Source organism: Bombus pyrosoma, linkage group LG4 (assembly GCF_014825855.1).
Source record: "Bombus pyrosoma isolate SC7728 linkage group LG4, ASM1482585v1, whole genome shotgun sequence".
NCBI lineage: Eukaryota > Metazoa > Arthropoda > Insecta > Hymenoptera > Apidae > Bombus > Bombus pyrosoma.
Window position 1 is genome coordinate 4,481,474 of NC_057773.1, and position 15,525 is coordinate 4,496,998.

General features: G+C 34.9%; 2 protein-coding genes across 3 annotated transcripts in view; one reads left to right on the forward strand and one right to left on the reverse strand.

Annotated features, from left to right (window-relative positions):
- LOC122566788 (carcinine transporter-like) overlaps nucleotides 1-15,525 on the reverse strand; it is a 52,619-nt gene that overhangs the window by 25,469 nt on the left and 11,625 nt on the right. The window lies entirely within an intron of this gene.
- LOC122566798 (glutathione S-transferase-like) overlaps nucleotides 1-15,525 on the forward strand; it is a 57,723-nt gene that overhangs the window by 6,477 nt on the left and 35,721 nt on the right. For both annotated transcript variants that reach the window (XM_043724560.1, XM_043724561.1), the window contains exon 2: nucleotides 86-397. The gene's annotated coding sequence lies outside the window, so the exon portion shown is untranslated. The remainder of the gene's footprint in view (nucleotides 1-85; nucleotides 398-15,525) is intronic.

Sequence of the window (15,525 nt, forward strand, 5' to 3'; positions counted from 1 at the left end):
GTAAATTCCTATTCTTTTGCCTTGAAACTCGATACGACGTAAAAGATTTGGTTTTCCCATCCCTGTAACCGGAATTTCGTTACAGGCGAACCATCGATCGTGGTTAGACACAACGAGCCGAAACGATTTTTACGTGTTGTCACATCTGGTTTTATTCATCGGAAAGCTGATGACCTCGAAAGCAATGAACGCCCAGGGAAAGTCCGTGGTTCCCAGCGAATCGAAGCGCAACTCGCAGGCAAGCAGCGACGAATAACCGAAGAAGGTCGGCCAAGTGATTACCAGAAGCCACGAAGACGAGTTTGAAACCGGTTCATGGAAGAACGAATGAAGATGGAAGAGTGACGAAAATATGAGACTAGATAAGCCGTGTGTACGACCGATGAAAGAAATTCAGGTAAAATTTAATTGGCAAACCGCAACTATCCTTGACACGAACTTTTCCTTGCCGAATTATTGATTTATTTGTCATTTTTACATTCTTCCTGTTATGTCATTTAATTTTATTATATTTTATTTGTAATTCCTAAATCAAATTCTTCAAATTTATATTCTTAGATATTTTATTATTTCTAGACTCCAGTAAACATCGTTTATCCTTGCATAGTCGTATTTTGGAAATTTGCATTTTATTGGTATCGATGCATTTTGAAAATTGTTGCTCTACTAGGATCGTTATGTTTTATTTATAGATTAGAAGTTGTTAATTGTCCATTTTCAGGAACAATTAGAAAGATAATAACTTTGTAAAATTCAATGCTGTTTCATATTTTTACGAATTCCTTGTGTTTGAGAACTCGATCTTACTTTGCGTGTCTCATTTTATGAGCTTAGTTTATTTACGAAAATATCTATTCTTCTCTTGTCCAATAAGTGTCAATTACAATGATCGATGTTACGCGGAACTTCCTAAACCTTGCACCACTATCAAACCAATGTTTCAAAGTCCAACTTTCGTTCCAAGTTGTGGCAGAATTTTTATTTACAAAGGCCCATTAGTGTTGAAATGAGTAGAAAGGTTGGATCTATTGTGGAGATCAATTCGGAGGACCTTGAGATTTTTAAGACACTTGCGTTCAATAAAAGCGAATCGTTTTATTTGACAGTTCACTTAGCGAATTTAGGTGTTAACGTTTTATGAGAGTAAACCATATAGCGTCGAGGGTTCGATAATCAACACGGTAAATACGAAAAATGAAATTTTGACTGCTATCAGAATTTTAAAAGCAAATAGCTGTCATTTTACATATCAATTATAAAATTATTTCAATTTCCAGAACTCTCAGATTAATTTTTTACAAATACCACGAATTACCGATAGCTTCATATGCTTCCTCATTGCATGATACAAGACAGAATTTTATTGGAAAAGCAGAATCGACTTGACTTTAGGTTTAAAAAGCAGCATTAAATTAACATTCGTTCGTGTATAAATTAAAGGTGTTCTCAATAATTTGATGTTTTAACTTGAACGCACAGAACTTACTCATTGTCAGTTTTAGGTATGTTAAGTTTTCAGCGATTTTTCTGGCAACACCATTATCTATTCATTTTTTTATGCCTTCTGGCAACACTGTTACTTATCTATCCTTTATGTCTACAAATATTGCAGTCTCTTCACATTTTCGAAATATTTCATCTCTTTCTTTTACCGCATTTCAATTATTTCTGAACATAAATCCTTCTTCTAGTCGTCGTGTTACGCAACACGCTATAATATCGCACGATAATATCGCCGACCAATTTTTGTTACAGATTATTAGTAGCATATCGTAAAATATCTGTTATTTTCTGTTACGAGAAAATTTATAATTTTTTTAATATTCAAGAAAGTCCTAATATAAACGATATCTTGACAAATTCCTTGATTTCTTTTTTTTTTTTTGTAGATGACAATACATTCTAGATAAAGCTTACTAAAAAAATGATTATTTAAAATTATTTAATTTCATAAAACATTACTTAGGTGTAAAAATCTGAGACAAATTTTCGAAATATGAACGTCATTCGGTAATCCTCCGTGGATAGATATTTTCATAGATCAGAATCTTAACGTAGACATTAAACGAAGAAATAAACGTACACGTGTAAACTACATTCCTATAAACGAGTTACAAGAGAGTTCTGGCTAATGACAAGGAAAATTGAACTTTCTAGGAAAAACAAGATATTTGCGTTACGTATGTAAGCGTAAAGTATGTTATTAATAAATTATAGCCTAAGTAGCGACCATTCCTTCCCACTTGATTTTAGAGGAAAATAATGTTACTACCTGCCATTTCCACTCTTCTATGAACAGATAAATGTTTACGGGTAATGTTTTCTATTTAAAATTCCAATTTTTTTAAGCCTTGGAATATCCAACGGAAATACGTAAGACCTTTTCCATGTTAGTTACATTTCTCGGCAATTAAGGAATTTTAGATAAGTCAGGCGTAAGAACTGAGTAATTCGAAACAGCGCGTAAATAGAAATAACTGTAAGCTGAAAAGGAAAAAATTTCAACCGGTTAACGCCTAAAAATAGAAAAATTAGTGGCTATGAACATGGCCGAAAGAACAATGTTGAGAAAGTTAAACGCGAATAATTAACTAACTACATAGTTATACGAATAAATGATCAACTACCGAAGAATTAATAGATGCAGGATCAACGAAGAGGATCAGACTATACAGACATCTATTAAAAAAGAATAATTTCATCCTTGAAGATTAACGAGAGAACAATGTTGAAGAAATTAAAAACGAACAACGTGTAAAATCAGAATAATTAAAAGAAGGATCAATGAGAAGTAGAATGCATCGGAGAAGATCAGAAACTACAGCGTTAAGATTATCCTGAAGCACGAATAAAAGAACGGTATTAAAATTGTCTGGAGTTCCAATTTCAGACAGGATCTCGAATTATCTGCAGGAAATCAAGCACAATGCAATTACTTTCCCTATCGGTTGAGAAATTCCTGTATCGCGTCATTCACCCTTCTCTTGTGACGCAAATCGTGGTATTACGCATGATTCCTAATAAAATAAAAATCAGAAAGAAAGACAGCAAGCAAAAATGTAACAATGACGGTGATTATCAGCGCGACAGATCACTCGCTCTATTTCCTGATGTCCTTCTCTACACGATGACAGGCTCGATTTCTATATTTAAAGAAACGCATAGACGTAAGCAGAAGAATACCATATTAGTAGACTGGAAGCTGTAGCAGCCTTTAGAATGACCAGAAAAGAAAGAAATATACGAGGGACACCGTTCAGCTTTTATGTTGCGGTTTCGTAATCTGTCGTTAATGTTAGAGATAATGTTTATGCTGGTCGTTATCGAATTGTCCGTTTTTGAAACAGACACGACCGTCAGATATTCTGACGAAACAGATATTCTGATTGGCTTGCATAATATGTGTCACCTCTTACAGCTGTACGTAATATTTTCTTCTCAGCGTGCCCTTCTTCCTTCGAGTTTCGTATCCTACTGATTTTTCCTGCTGTTTCTATATTTTCTCCTATTTTTTGGTTATTCGTTCTTCATTTACACGTAGTATTATTCGATCGGCTCTACGACATCTTTCCATTCTTTTCAATCTTCCTTGTTCGTAGTATTTTACGATATCGAGTTTGCTCATTTGGGAAATATAAAATATCTATAAATAGTTTTCGTAATTTTTTCGTAAATCGATATTTCATAATTTGCCATTACTCTTTGATTCGCGAGCTCACGCTAAAAACTATGACTTGAGAGAAATTGTAAATTAATAGAAAAATGGTAACTTTCCCTCTTTCGAAATAACTTTATAATTTTCTTCTTTTTCTTCGTCTTTCTGAATTGTCAAATTTCAAGATATTAGCGATTTTTCGACTAGAAAAATATTGACAAATTTTCATAGAATTATTTAAACTTCGTGTTCTCCAGGGTAGAGCGAAGAAACGTGTAATTTCGAAGGTTCAGATGCCAGACGGTTTTAACTGTATATCGAGGTAAGAGCCGAAAAACAGTTTGTACGATCGTTCCTTCATACAAAGACGAGAGAAGTAACTCCCATGAATGGATGAAACGACCGCAAGCAAGGCCACCCTGGCTGCCTGGTTCCATTCGCTTTTTACGAATACACATTTGAGTTCAAGTTCACCGACGTAAACGATCTTGAACGAGTTCGACGAAAAGGCACGGTTAAATGTTATCTAATCGTCCTTCAATTTCGCTACGGTCCTACTTGGCAGGTATATTATTTTCTTAAGTAACTTCCTTACTTAACTCTTACTTAACTAGCTGATTAAACAATTTTGTCAACAGACTCTTTCCATTTCGAGATGTGTAATAAACCTTAGGTTGTTTTACTTATCTCGCACTCTGCATCTTTTACTTTTTAACGGCCACTTTCATTTAACGCCATTTTGCTAGCTATGCTATTTTTAATTACACTTTAGTTATACTGTTTAGTAACTGTACAGTACTGCGTGTATAGCTTATGGTTAAATAGTTCAATCGTTTAAATAGGAAACAATCGGAATGCTTTTAGAAAAAAGAAAAAAATCATGCAAGGCAAAAGGTCGAAACGAGTTGATTATATTGGAAGTTTTAATTTTTTAAATATAAATTACGTCTAAGTTGCTAATTATAATCGCTCTTAAAGAACTTTGTTTCTTTAGATTCGTAAAATAGATTAAGATTTCATAATAATTCAATTATTTGACTAGAAAATACACCTGTTACTTATATATATATTTATTACGACTTTTTCATTAATGGAATTTTTCAGAAAACTTTTCAGTTCATCCGTATCGGCTTTGTTTTCAAGGGGATTTATCGTTTCTTTGAAGCACGCTTTTATCCATTTTCTTTCCTCTCACATGTACGCGTGTTTCTTCGTTTATCGTTACATTTATCATAATGAAAATACTCTTTCCCTTTGTTTCTAAATTCTCATTTCAACCGAATATTAATAAATCGTTAAGAGCAAACAGGGCTCAGAATTTTCCTTTCAAGTCGTTGTAGCGTGCACGTTACAATTATAAATATGTTCCATTTACGAATCAATTCGCAGAATCGTTCGACTTGGAATATTTTAATTAAGGACACCTCTCTACGTCAGAGAAATAATAGAAAAAGACAGAGTTCTTAGATCGATGTATCCTTGATACTTCCGTTTTATCGTTTATAAATTATGCACCAAATCGATACAGTTTCCCTATCGATCGTTTCAATCCTATAAAGAAATACCAACAATATATAAAGGAAAGATATTTCAAAATTGCAATTTTCTTTTAAATATGTCTCTTGTATTTTCTTCTAACAAGCACATTCCTTTTTTTCGACCGAGTTACAGTATATTTTTCTTCGATTTCCGACAAAGAGCCGAGACCTTTTCTTCTATAATTCGACCTTCCATTTAGCTCCATGGCCACAGGGAGCCTAATGGGTTCGATGAAAGGGCTAGTGCGCGACGAAAAAATGATCTCGCGAGATTGTGCTTTGCCGGAAACTGCCATCATGTTTTTTGCCGACTCTTCCTTTGATGCTTACCACCTTTTCGTTGAGGGAACTTTGGTTAGTGGCCTCTTAATCAAACCGCTCGGAGGTATGTTGCTTCCCTTTGGGGAAAATATATCCTACTTTGATAAAATTTTAATACACTCTTGCATTAATTTTGATACTTCTCTGCCCTAATTTTATTTATGGTACTTTTTCTGGATCCAACTCTCTATTCCTTTTATTTCTTTCTATTTTATAATTCTGTTCTCATTTATTTGGAGAATATAAAATGCCGCACAGCTTCCATTCGATTATTCTAAATCTGTATTTTCTAATTTACCATTATTCTTTCATTCGTCGAGTAAAATCATACTTCGAAGAATGGCATTTTAACAAAGTAAAAATTTCCTCCCTTAAAGATAAGTTTCATAATATTCTGTTGCTTTTTATGGCCTATGTTATAGAAACTACAATTCTCATATATTGTTCTTAAATCAATCACAATATTTCCTATAATCTTGATTAGTCAGTGTTACTAATTTATAAATAAAATCGACGGAAGGAACTACGTTTCTTAGAAACGTAATTCCGTTTCAGTTTCTAGGATATTGTCATATAAATGATCAGTCTTTGTAGCGCTATAAGCATGAATTAAAAATATATGAACGATAGAACATCGTTAGCAACACGTTAGAAATGTAGATACGATCTATATTATAATACCATCAGCTGGTTTGCCCGATTCCTTCACCATGGCGTAAGAAATACTATTTTCGACCTCCATTTGCTGGACAGTAATAACGGCAGACGGGCGGATTTTTTATTCGAATGCGAACACCTGTCCGAGAAAATCAATCCTCTGGAAACTATAAAATGAAATATTCCGTTCGAACAATAATTGTATTGTGTTCTTTCTCAACATATTATTCCCGGATTATTCTCGCGTTATCTGCCGTTGACAAACATTTATCTTCACGCTTCGTTAAATATTCCATATTCATAAAAATTTCCATAATTCTAGAATATACATTCGGTATACCAGAAGGTGATAATTTTATCACGAATGTCCCGTTTTTCCCACGCGATTATTGACATTTGTAAATAATTTGTAACATTGCTTTTCAATTATATTTATGAAGATATAAAAACAAATAAACGTCAGCAGTACATATATATGTACTGACAAATTAACACGTTTCAGTGCGAAATCGATGCACGTATCGACATCATTTATTTTTTTTTTTTCTTTCAATATTTCTCGACAATAACGAATTAATATTTCTGAAATAAAAATCAAGCGAGAAAATTGTTTTCACCCTTTTTCTTTTTTCTCCTGAGCGGAAGGCAGAAATCGTAGAAATCCCCCCAGCTTGAACATGTTAAACGAGAAAAAAATTCGCCCTAATTCGCCATGTCGTCGCAGTACGGCATTTGGACAGGCACTCGTGACGAAGATAAAAAGACGCATATAACGTGTAGTCTCTCTGCAGCTTGATATCAGGGGATCTGTCGAGTAAAAGCCTGTTTATCAAATTTTTGTTAGTATCTCACTGGCTCGAAACATTTTGAATATTTACTTTTTTATTTGTCACCACACACGGTGTCGCTTAAGTAAATAAATCTTACCATTTTATCGTAAGCGTCATGCAGAAATTGTTTATCTTCCCTTCAGTGTCGCCAGATATTGCGCTGACATTCGACAAAGAGCAAACTTTTCGTGTAACTTTTATTTTAACTAAGCATTTAACTAAAAAAATAATGAACATCCAATGTAGCAGTTTCTAACAAAAGTTACATAGCAATGTGATACGATATCTTCTTGACACAGAACGATCAAAATTAATGTAAGATGGTTTGAACGGTATTTTTCAAATTGCTCTTTGAAGGAGGGAAGAAACTGTCTAATTAGAAATTGAAATTGCACGTATCTTTGCTCAAATTCTTCATATTTAAGTCGTAACAAACGCTATTTAACAAGAGCTAACAAACAAGAACATACAGTGGATGAGCTAATTTTCAAGTGATTAGACTTTGATGAGCTAACGATTTTACTAATCCTTCCTTTTTACCAATCCTCTTATCATTTCCATTTCCATTTCTGCGGACGATTATTGTTTACATTTATAATATTACTTACTTACGCGCTGACGATATCATTCAATAATGAGATCAAAATCGAACAGCGACTATTTCTATTTTTGTCCATCGCACGCCGCACTGCGATGGTAACTTGATAATTGCGAAATAAATTCAGGAAACGTTTGCTACGAAGCAACAAGTAATAATAAACAAGAGTAGTAATAATAAGCGACGGTATCATCGGTCCGAAATCGAGTTACATCGATCATTTTCAATGCCAGTCAGACGAATCTCGTCGATAAGCGCAAAGAAGCTCGTGTTCACGGTGATATTTTTTTCTGGCGCATGGCTGAACAATGCGTTACTGCGACGCCACATTGATTCTACACCGGTGTTCTCGATAGAATCCCCTCGAGCCAGCTTGGATTTTTCAAATGATTCGATCAGTCTTACGTAGTATGCGTATGAATCGTTTTCCTTTATTTCTTGTTCCTTTTTTTTTTCTTCTTTTTTTCTCGTGAATCTCGAGAAATCGTGCAATTAACGAACAAGGTAGAATTAGTAATTAGTTACCAGGATGACGGGAAACGACGTTCTTACGCGTGTCCTTCTTATCCGTAGAATCTGGAATTTCTGATGGAATAATTTTTGTCCTGGCAAAGGCACGTATCGAACACAATTGCCAAGTCTCCGCGACGAGTAATTAAAGGATCGTTGATTGGCCTAATTTTAGAACGTTAGAACGCAACAATTGCGTCGGTAAAAAAGGGAAGACGTAGAAACGTTCAGCCATGGCGTGCGCGCATGGTCCTTTTTGTCCGTATACGAAGGAATTCTTGATTGAATCGTTTCTTGTTCCGGCAATGACGCGTGTCGAAAGCAATCGCGAAGTTTTCACGGCGAGTAATTAAAATATCATGGATGATTAATACGATTTTAGAATGGATGGTTTGTTTGTAAAAGGAAATAATTTATTATGGATGGAAAAGATTGGGAGAAGCTGTGCGCGAGAGGAGGACAGTGTATTTCCTCGCGTATGAAGCAATTCCTTGTACAGCAGCGTGCATGTGTGGTCGAAATGTCAACATTCTATAACTGCTTCAAATTGTTCTGAACAAGTTGCATTGTAATTAAACTGTCTTGAAGGCGAATAACAACTCATACGGTGTTAATTACTTGTACCTGCGACATAAAAACAGGTGACTGTACCGTTGAAGGAAAGATGACTTACACGTACATACATGCATGCACATAAGCTGTCTTTGTATGTATGTTTATATTCATGTTTCTCCGTACGCATATCGAATCGTCAAGATAAGTTGATTTAGAATGCAATACAATTCGATGATTTCAATTTGTGACTAACTTTTAGTAGGACTGATTTTACCTTGAGCATATTTTTAGCTAATAAAATTAAGTTTGCATTTATTCGAACGAAATGTACGTTAGTATCACGCTAAACGTGTATTAATTGCAATTATTTACTTAATTATAGAACATTTGAATTTTCTATGAAATCTATGTAAACGATGATTAACAGCGAGACAAAAAATTCAAATACTCTGTTAAGGCTCCTCCGTCAATTTTTCGTACGAAAAATATTCCCCCATATTGCCATCACATTTTTAACAGTTAGACGTGAATCATGGAATATGTAATTTTAACTGGATATATTGTACATTAATTATTTTTCCTTCGTCCATGATCAATTTTCGGGACATGTCCTGCTTCTTATTGTTGATCAAGCAAGCTTCGTCTGGCCACGTTTCCGAAGCTTGTCGACTGTTTCTCGGTGGGTTCCACCGATGGACGTCAGATAGCTCTTCGGGCTCGTTTTCTACGATTTTCGATGGCTGTAATTCAATTTATTTCTCATTGCTATGCGTTTTCAGCCAGGTATCCTTGGAAATATCGAGCTGGACACGCTCAGCTGGCTCATGGATTCATATTACACGAAAGAGGAAAAAAATCGGTTATTTGTAATATCGACGATTTTTTCCAGGTACGAAGTGAAGAAAACGATCGCGAACGTGGAACAGGAGGCCGGAAGAGAGACAGAGACGCGATATTTTCTTTTCATAATCATGGGGAATTATCGCAATCGATATTGTAAACAAGTCTCGGCAGAAATATTTTCATTAACTTGCGAATGGTTAAATAGAGTCTATCAGGTTGAGATAATTTTTCATCTCGTCGTAACTTGAAAGATATAATTGCCGTGAGCGATCGTATGTATTAGTAATAACTAGCGTGTATAATTTAATTAGTTTTTAAGTGAAATGATAATTGTAGGGCGGTTTGAAGAAAATTACGATTTTTAATATCTTTGGAATTATACAGCCCTCCTTAGCCCGCGTGATTTATATAACATTTGTTCATTTCTCGAACCATCGCACATAACACGACTTGAGACATCGATATATCTTCTTTTTGAGCTAACATTATTTTTTTCTTTTTTTTTCCTTTTTCATTCTTCTAAATAATGAAAGTCTAATAACAGGATGTATTGGTATCCCTCATACAAGAAATTACTGACATTACTTAACTTCTTTCTTATATCCATTAAGACAGGAAAAGATTCAATAACCAAGTTTAGAAAGAATAAAGAAAAAGTTACACACGAGTGAACATATAGCGAAGAATCGATCTCACGAAAGTTCCAATGATGTAACCCGCGAGAGAAAGAAGAAGAAGAAGGAAATTGCGTACAAGTTCAGGAATCGCCAGCGATCGTATAAAATATTCTATATAACGTTCAACGATCTTAAAATAGAAAAATGTCTTTTGGGAAACTATTGAAATTATTCCAACCCTTGAAAAAATTATTAAAATAATCTTATCTGAAGAATTATTAAAATAATTCCCAACTGGGGGATTATTCCAATAATTCCATACTTAAAACATTAAAAATTATTTCTTACGCTCACTAAAAGCGAAACAGATTCGTTAATGAAGTCTAGCGAAGACCAAAGTCAAAGAAAAAGCAAACCTTTTCTCAAAATTGGCAGAGAATCGATCGCGTGGTAGTTTCAATGGCATTAACTGGTAAAAAGAAGCAGAATGAGATGCAAGTTCACGAATCGCGCGAGGATGACGATAGGTCAGGCGATGATATCTTCTCGTCGATACTCGGAGATTTCTTCGCGATTTCGTGCCGTGCCATTCAAATGAATTCAAATGTCTCATCAATAATTCATGAGGTCGGTTATCAAGGCTACAAATCTTAGACTCGGGTCCTGTGCATCGTCTGTAATGTTTCATGGCACTCGAAAGATTCTTCATGAGACGTTACAAAATTATATAAATACTAGTAACAACAACAACAACAACACCATCATCAACGACAACAACGACAACAACAATAACAATAATAATAATAATAAAATTAATCGATTTAAACTTTTTCTCGAGACATCAACAAAGATGGACGATGAAGCGTTGTAATCAGGTGAGAGGCAAACGTTGCGTGCCGGAAATGTGAACGTGTCATCGTTGACGCGGCCGGAGGCCCGTCGTCACGATTTACCTTCCCTCCAGGGAGAAACACTTTATCTTGAGCTTCCCTTCGCGAACTAACCTTGCTGAATTGCTTCGAGAAAATGATTTTTTTTTTGCTTCTTTTTCCAAGGGAATCTAAGGTGGATTTTGAAAGTTGATGAGTTTCGAATCGATTGGATTTTGGAAGGAAAGTAGTGTTGCTGTTTCTATTAGTTCTTGGGGAAAATCGTGGAAATCACTTTTTGAGATTTGTACACGTATTTTAAGCGTTGATTTTAAAAGACCGATATTTTTTTTGTACATTTATTTTTGAATTTTTATCAGTGGGAATTTACAGTGTTTTCACGATTCTGCTTTAATTTAATTTTTCACGACGTTAACACGTTACCTGCCACAGTGGTCATCGGTGACCAACTAGGTAAAATAAATTGAATCTTTTAAAATGGTTAAAACAGGAATTTCACGGATTAAAAAATTGTCAAAAACGTGAACGATTTAAATAACATCCTTAGAGAAAAATTGTGCCTGTTGTCGTTATCTGTTAGAGGAACGCGCGAATGAATGTGTAACAGAAATATATTTAAGTATAAGTGTAAGTATAGGTATAAATTCAGTGTATGCTAATCCAGACCTACACGCTGGCAGCGTGACATTAGAACGGAGCCCCGAAGCCATGGGCCCATGGTATTTATAATTCCGAAAAACCGGTCTGTCTACATCTCGCCGCACCATCTACACAAGGCATATTCCAGAAAGGGCTATGGGTCTGAAAGGATCAAATTGATTTAATACTAGATAATGCTTAATAGCTTCGAAGATCAGGAAATCTAAACAGTAAAGCAGATGTAGAACTTTCCTGGAAGTGGGAAGTGTTTTGCTTCAACAGTGCCAATACAAAATAACACCTTGCAAAGAATAAACATTACCTCGTATATCTCAATCTATCTTTCAAAATATATAAAAATTGAACGCGTTAAAGAGAATAAACATAACGATAGCTGTGCGGCATATGGCCTATGTTAAATCAAATATAATATATTTTTTAACGTACCAGAATTTCGGTAGAATTTTAGTAGAATTTTGCTGGATAATTAGTTTAGGCGCGCGGTAGGTTGAACAAAAATTGAAAATCGCTGCATTATATCAATCCGTGCCTAAACAAGAACCACGTATTAGACGTGTAACGTCACGAACAACGATTACAAGTGACCTCAAATTCCCTAGAATTTCCGAAAATATCACGAAGCATTCACGAGGCGTTCTACGATCGGCTTAGCCAAGGACAGGAAGTGTTTCCTTAACGAGTACCGGCGATAAATGGCCCAGTTCCAGGGAAATAGTTGCACGATGCGGTAAACGCGGTACGATGGAAGTAATGAGTCGCTTTTTACGTCAAACTATAACGCCTGGTCCATGGAAGTATCAACTAGACGACAGTGTTATACGATCCTTCAGTGAAACTTCATCTGCATCTATTACGTTATTTCATCGATCAATACTCGCTGATCCACCTTTAATAGGACGAAAGAACAAGAAGAATTCTCGCAACGTGTTAACAAGTTTCCATTGGTCACAGCTCCGTGACTTTTTCCATTATCCAGAATCAATATAACGATAGACGAATATATAAGATCAGGAAGAAAAAGCTTCGCTTAAATCTAAGATCGAAATGGTTTGACGTAGCGCGTCATTATCGTAACACGATCGGCAAACGCGTTAGGTTTGGTTGGTGATTCGTTCTCAACGATTATTAGCAGCGTTTCTAGGTTCTTTTCGTGGAAACCTTGATATAACTTGCCTCTCGATCCGCTTTTTAAACGTTCAGATTATTTATTCGAATGGTTTTTCATTTTAATCGAACGAGCAACCTTGGTTGATTTAGTGAACGTTTATTAGAGAACTCGGGTAATTATGCGAAAGGGAATTATGCTCGATCATAGTTAGTGTCCGGTTTTACGTTACAATAAATCGTGCACCTACTCGAGTTGATAATTATATGAACATAATATCGTGTTTACAATGTTTCCATTGTGAGGTATGATTTTCGTCGGGGAAAAAATATTCAGATGCTCGGTAAACGTAATTCGATTAAAGTACTAGGAATTTTTAATAATTTGCTTTTTTCCTGTTTTCAAAAACGATGGAAGAAGAAGATTGAAATTTTTCAGTTTTCGTGTTTTACAGTTCGTTCCATTGTTTAATGGGATACATAATTTACGATAAAATTAATTATACAGTACTTCGTTTTAATTTCATTGGAAATAGCATGTAATGCTTAATTAACGTCATCGAATCGCGAATGACTCATAAATGTTTTATTTGGAATTAAGTTATTGTATTTTAGAGAATTTTATTCTATTGAAATTTTTCACAGCATTTAACACCTAAGCTGTAAAACTTCATCTATCTCTAATTTTAGAGCATTCTACCTAAAAAGTTTGGAGTATTCTGTCTCAAAATTATTGAGATATTTTATATCTGAAATTACGTTTCTGTCGTGATGCTTTTGTTAACGAAAATCACGTATTTTTTCAAGGACTGATCGGAACCGCGTTCATTTTAGCACGTTGAATGCCGCGGGGGTCATCGGTCATCGACACTCAACTTGTCGGTGGCGCCATGGGGGTCACCGGTAACCGGCGTGCCAAGATTAGTAGAAATACATAATTTGAACAAATTGTTCAATTGTTCATTATCACCATCGTTACTATAATGATGTGACGAAATTAATGCACTATAAAACATATAAAACTAGTTTTATTTATACACGAAATATAAACCTATAATATTTCACCATTACATGTATCGCATAATAAAAAATTTATTATGGCGCCACGGGTAATCCCTGTAAAACTAACATTCAACGTGTTGAAAGCTTCTTTCAGTTCGATCAATTGTATTCGCATAAGGATGACGCAAAGGCTCATTGTTGTTGCGTTTGTCGAATCAACGAGTTTATATTCAAACGCTTTCCGTGATAATAGTTTTTCGTTCTTTTCCTCGTCAACCACAGAATTAAAGATTTGTCCAGCTGTTATTACACGTAAGTTATGCAAGGCAGTTTATTTTTCTTTAAGCCTTCGTGTCTGTCCACAACAAATTTAAATATATTTATAAATTCATAATAATTTACATAAGTATAAATAGCTTTTATTTGAAAGAATTTTTAATTGATTTGCAAAGAAGAAGATTTAAATCGAAAGATAATATCAGTAGAGACCGTCTACGATCAGATCCGTTTTATATACAAGACGATAAACTTTAAAACTCTCTACGGTCTTTAACAAGATTAGCTCATCCGTTTAAAATTCTTAACAATTAGTTAAAAATATAAAACATTCAGTAGGGAACCTGTTGCTCTCATTGCTTTAGAATTCGTAAAACTTTCGACCACAAAGTGTTTCATTTGAATAAAAAATCTCGCTCGGTACAGCACTTTACAATTCTACAAACCTCGTTTTCTCTACTTCAAACCTATTTTACGCGTTTTTACGTTCTGTATTCGACTTATTTTTCCAGGTACACAGTGTCCAAGCTTAAAACTTCACACTGGTGCGATGGTACAAAAATGATTTTGTACTAAATCTCGTCTTTTGCTGTTAAAAACCATGGATATTGATAAAAATAGATTTCATGCGAAACTTTAATTTTTGGGATCGAAAATCATCTTAATCGATCAATGAAATTATGAAAATTGACCAGAGATTCCAAAATTATTAAGATCAATCTTTTCTTAAAGATCCTAAAATTATTAAAAATCGAACATTCTAAAGTTATTTTATTTATTTATTTACATTTCATAGTCCTGCCTTCCGCAATAAAACAGACTTCCAGTTCCACTTCTCTTTGCGATTCTAACATTACAAAAAATGATCAAAGGCCGCAAAAAGGTCTAAAAAATTCTCTGTTTGCTATTTCACTGTTGTGTGCTTTCTCTCCCTTCGTCCCTAATCGATGAACATCGCTCTAATTCTTTTCTTTCTCTTTACTTTCGATCACACGAGAGAAGCATCGAAAAAACGACGACCACGAGGGATGAAAGGATGGTTTCAGGGATGCAGATTCGTGAAAGCAGGCCGCGAGGGAAGAAGTGAGTCGAGATTGGTCCGATGTTTGTTCAGCACACAACCGTTTCGTATGTAGAAAGCGTTCATTCAGCGATGGTTGCGCTCCTTTATGCGTATGCCCAATAAAACAACCTCCACATAATAATATTCTGTTCCTCGAATTTACTTTTCCAACGTTTCACCCTTCCGGGCTATAATTTTCTTAAGACGCTTAAAACGATCTCTTGAACTTTCGCCTCTTCAGTGAAAATATGCATTTTTTTATCTCTACCGTAGACTCAAACGCCAACTTCTTGACGTATTAAAGGATTTTATAGGTTCTTCTTACCATTTTGTAGTGCGTTCTTGTTGAATTTTTTGCTGGATGAAAAAACGTTTATCCGATACTTTTAGTATTTGCCTCGAAGCT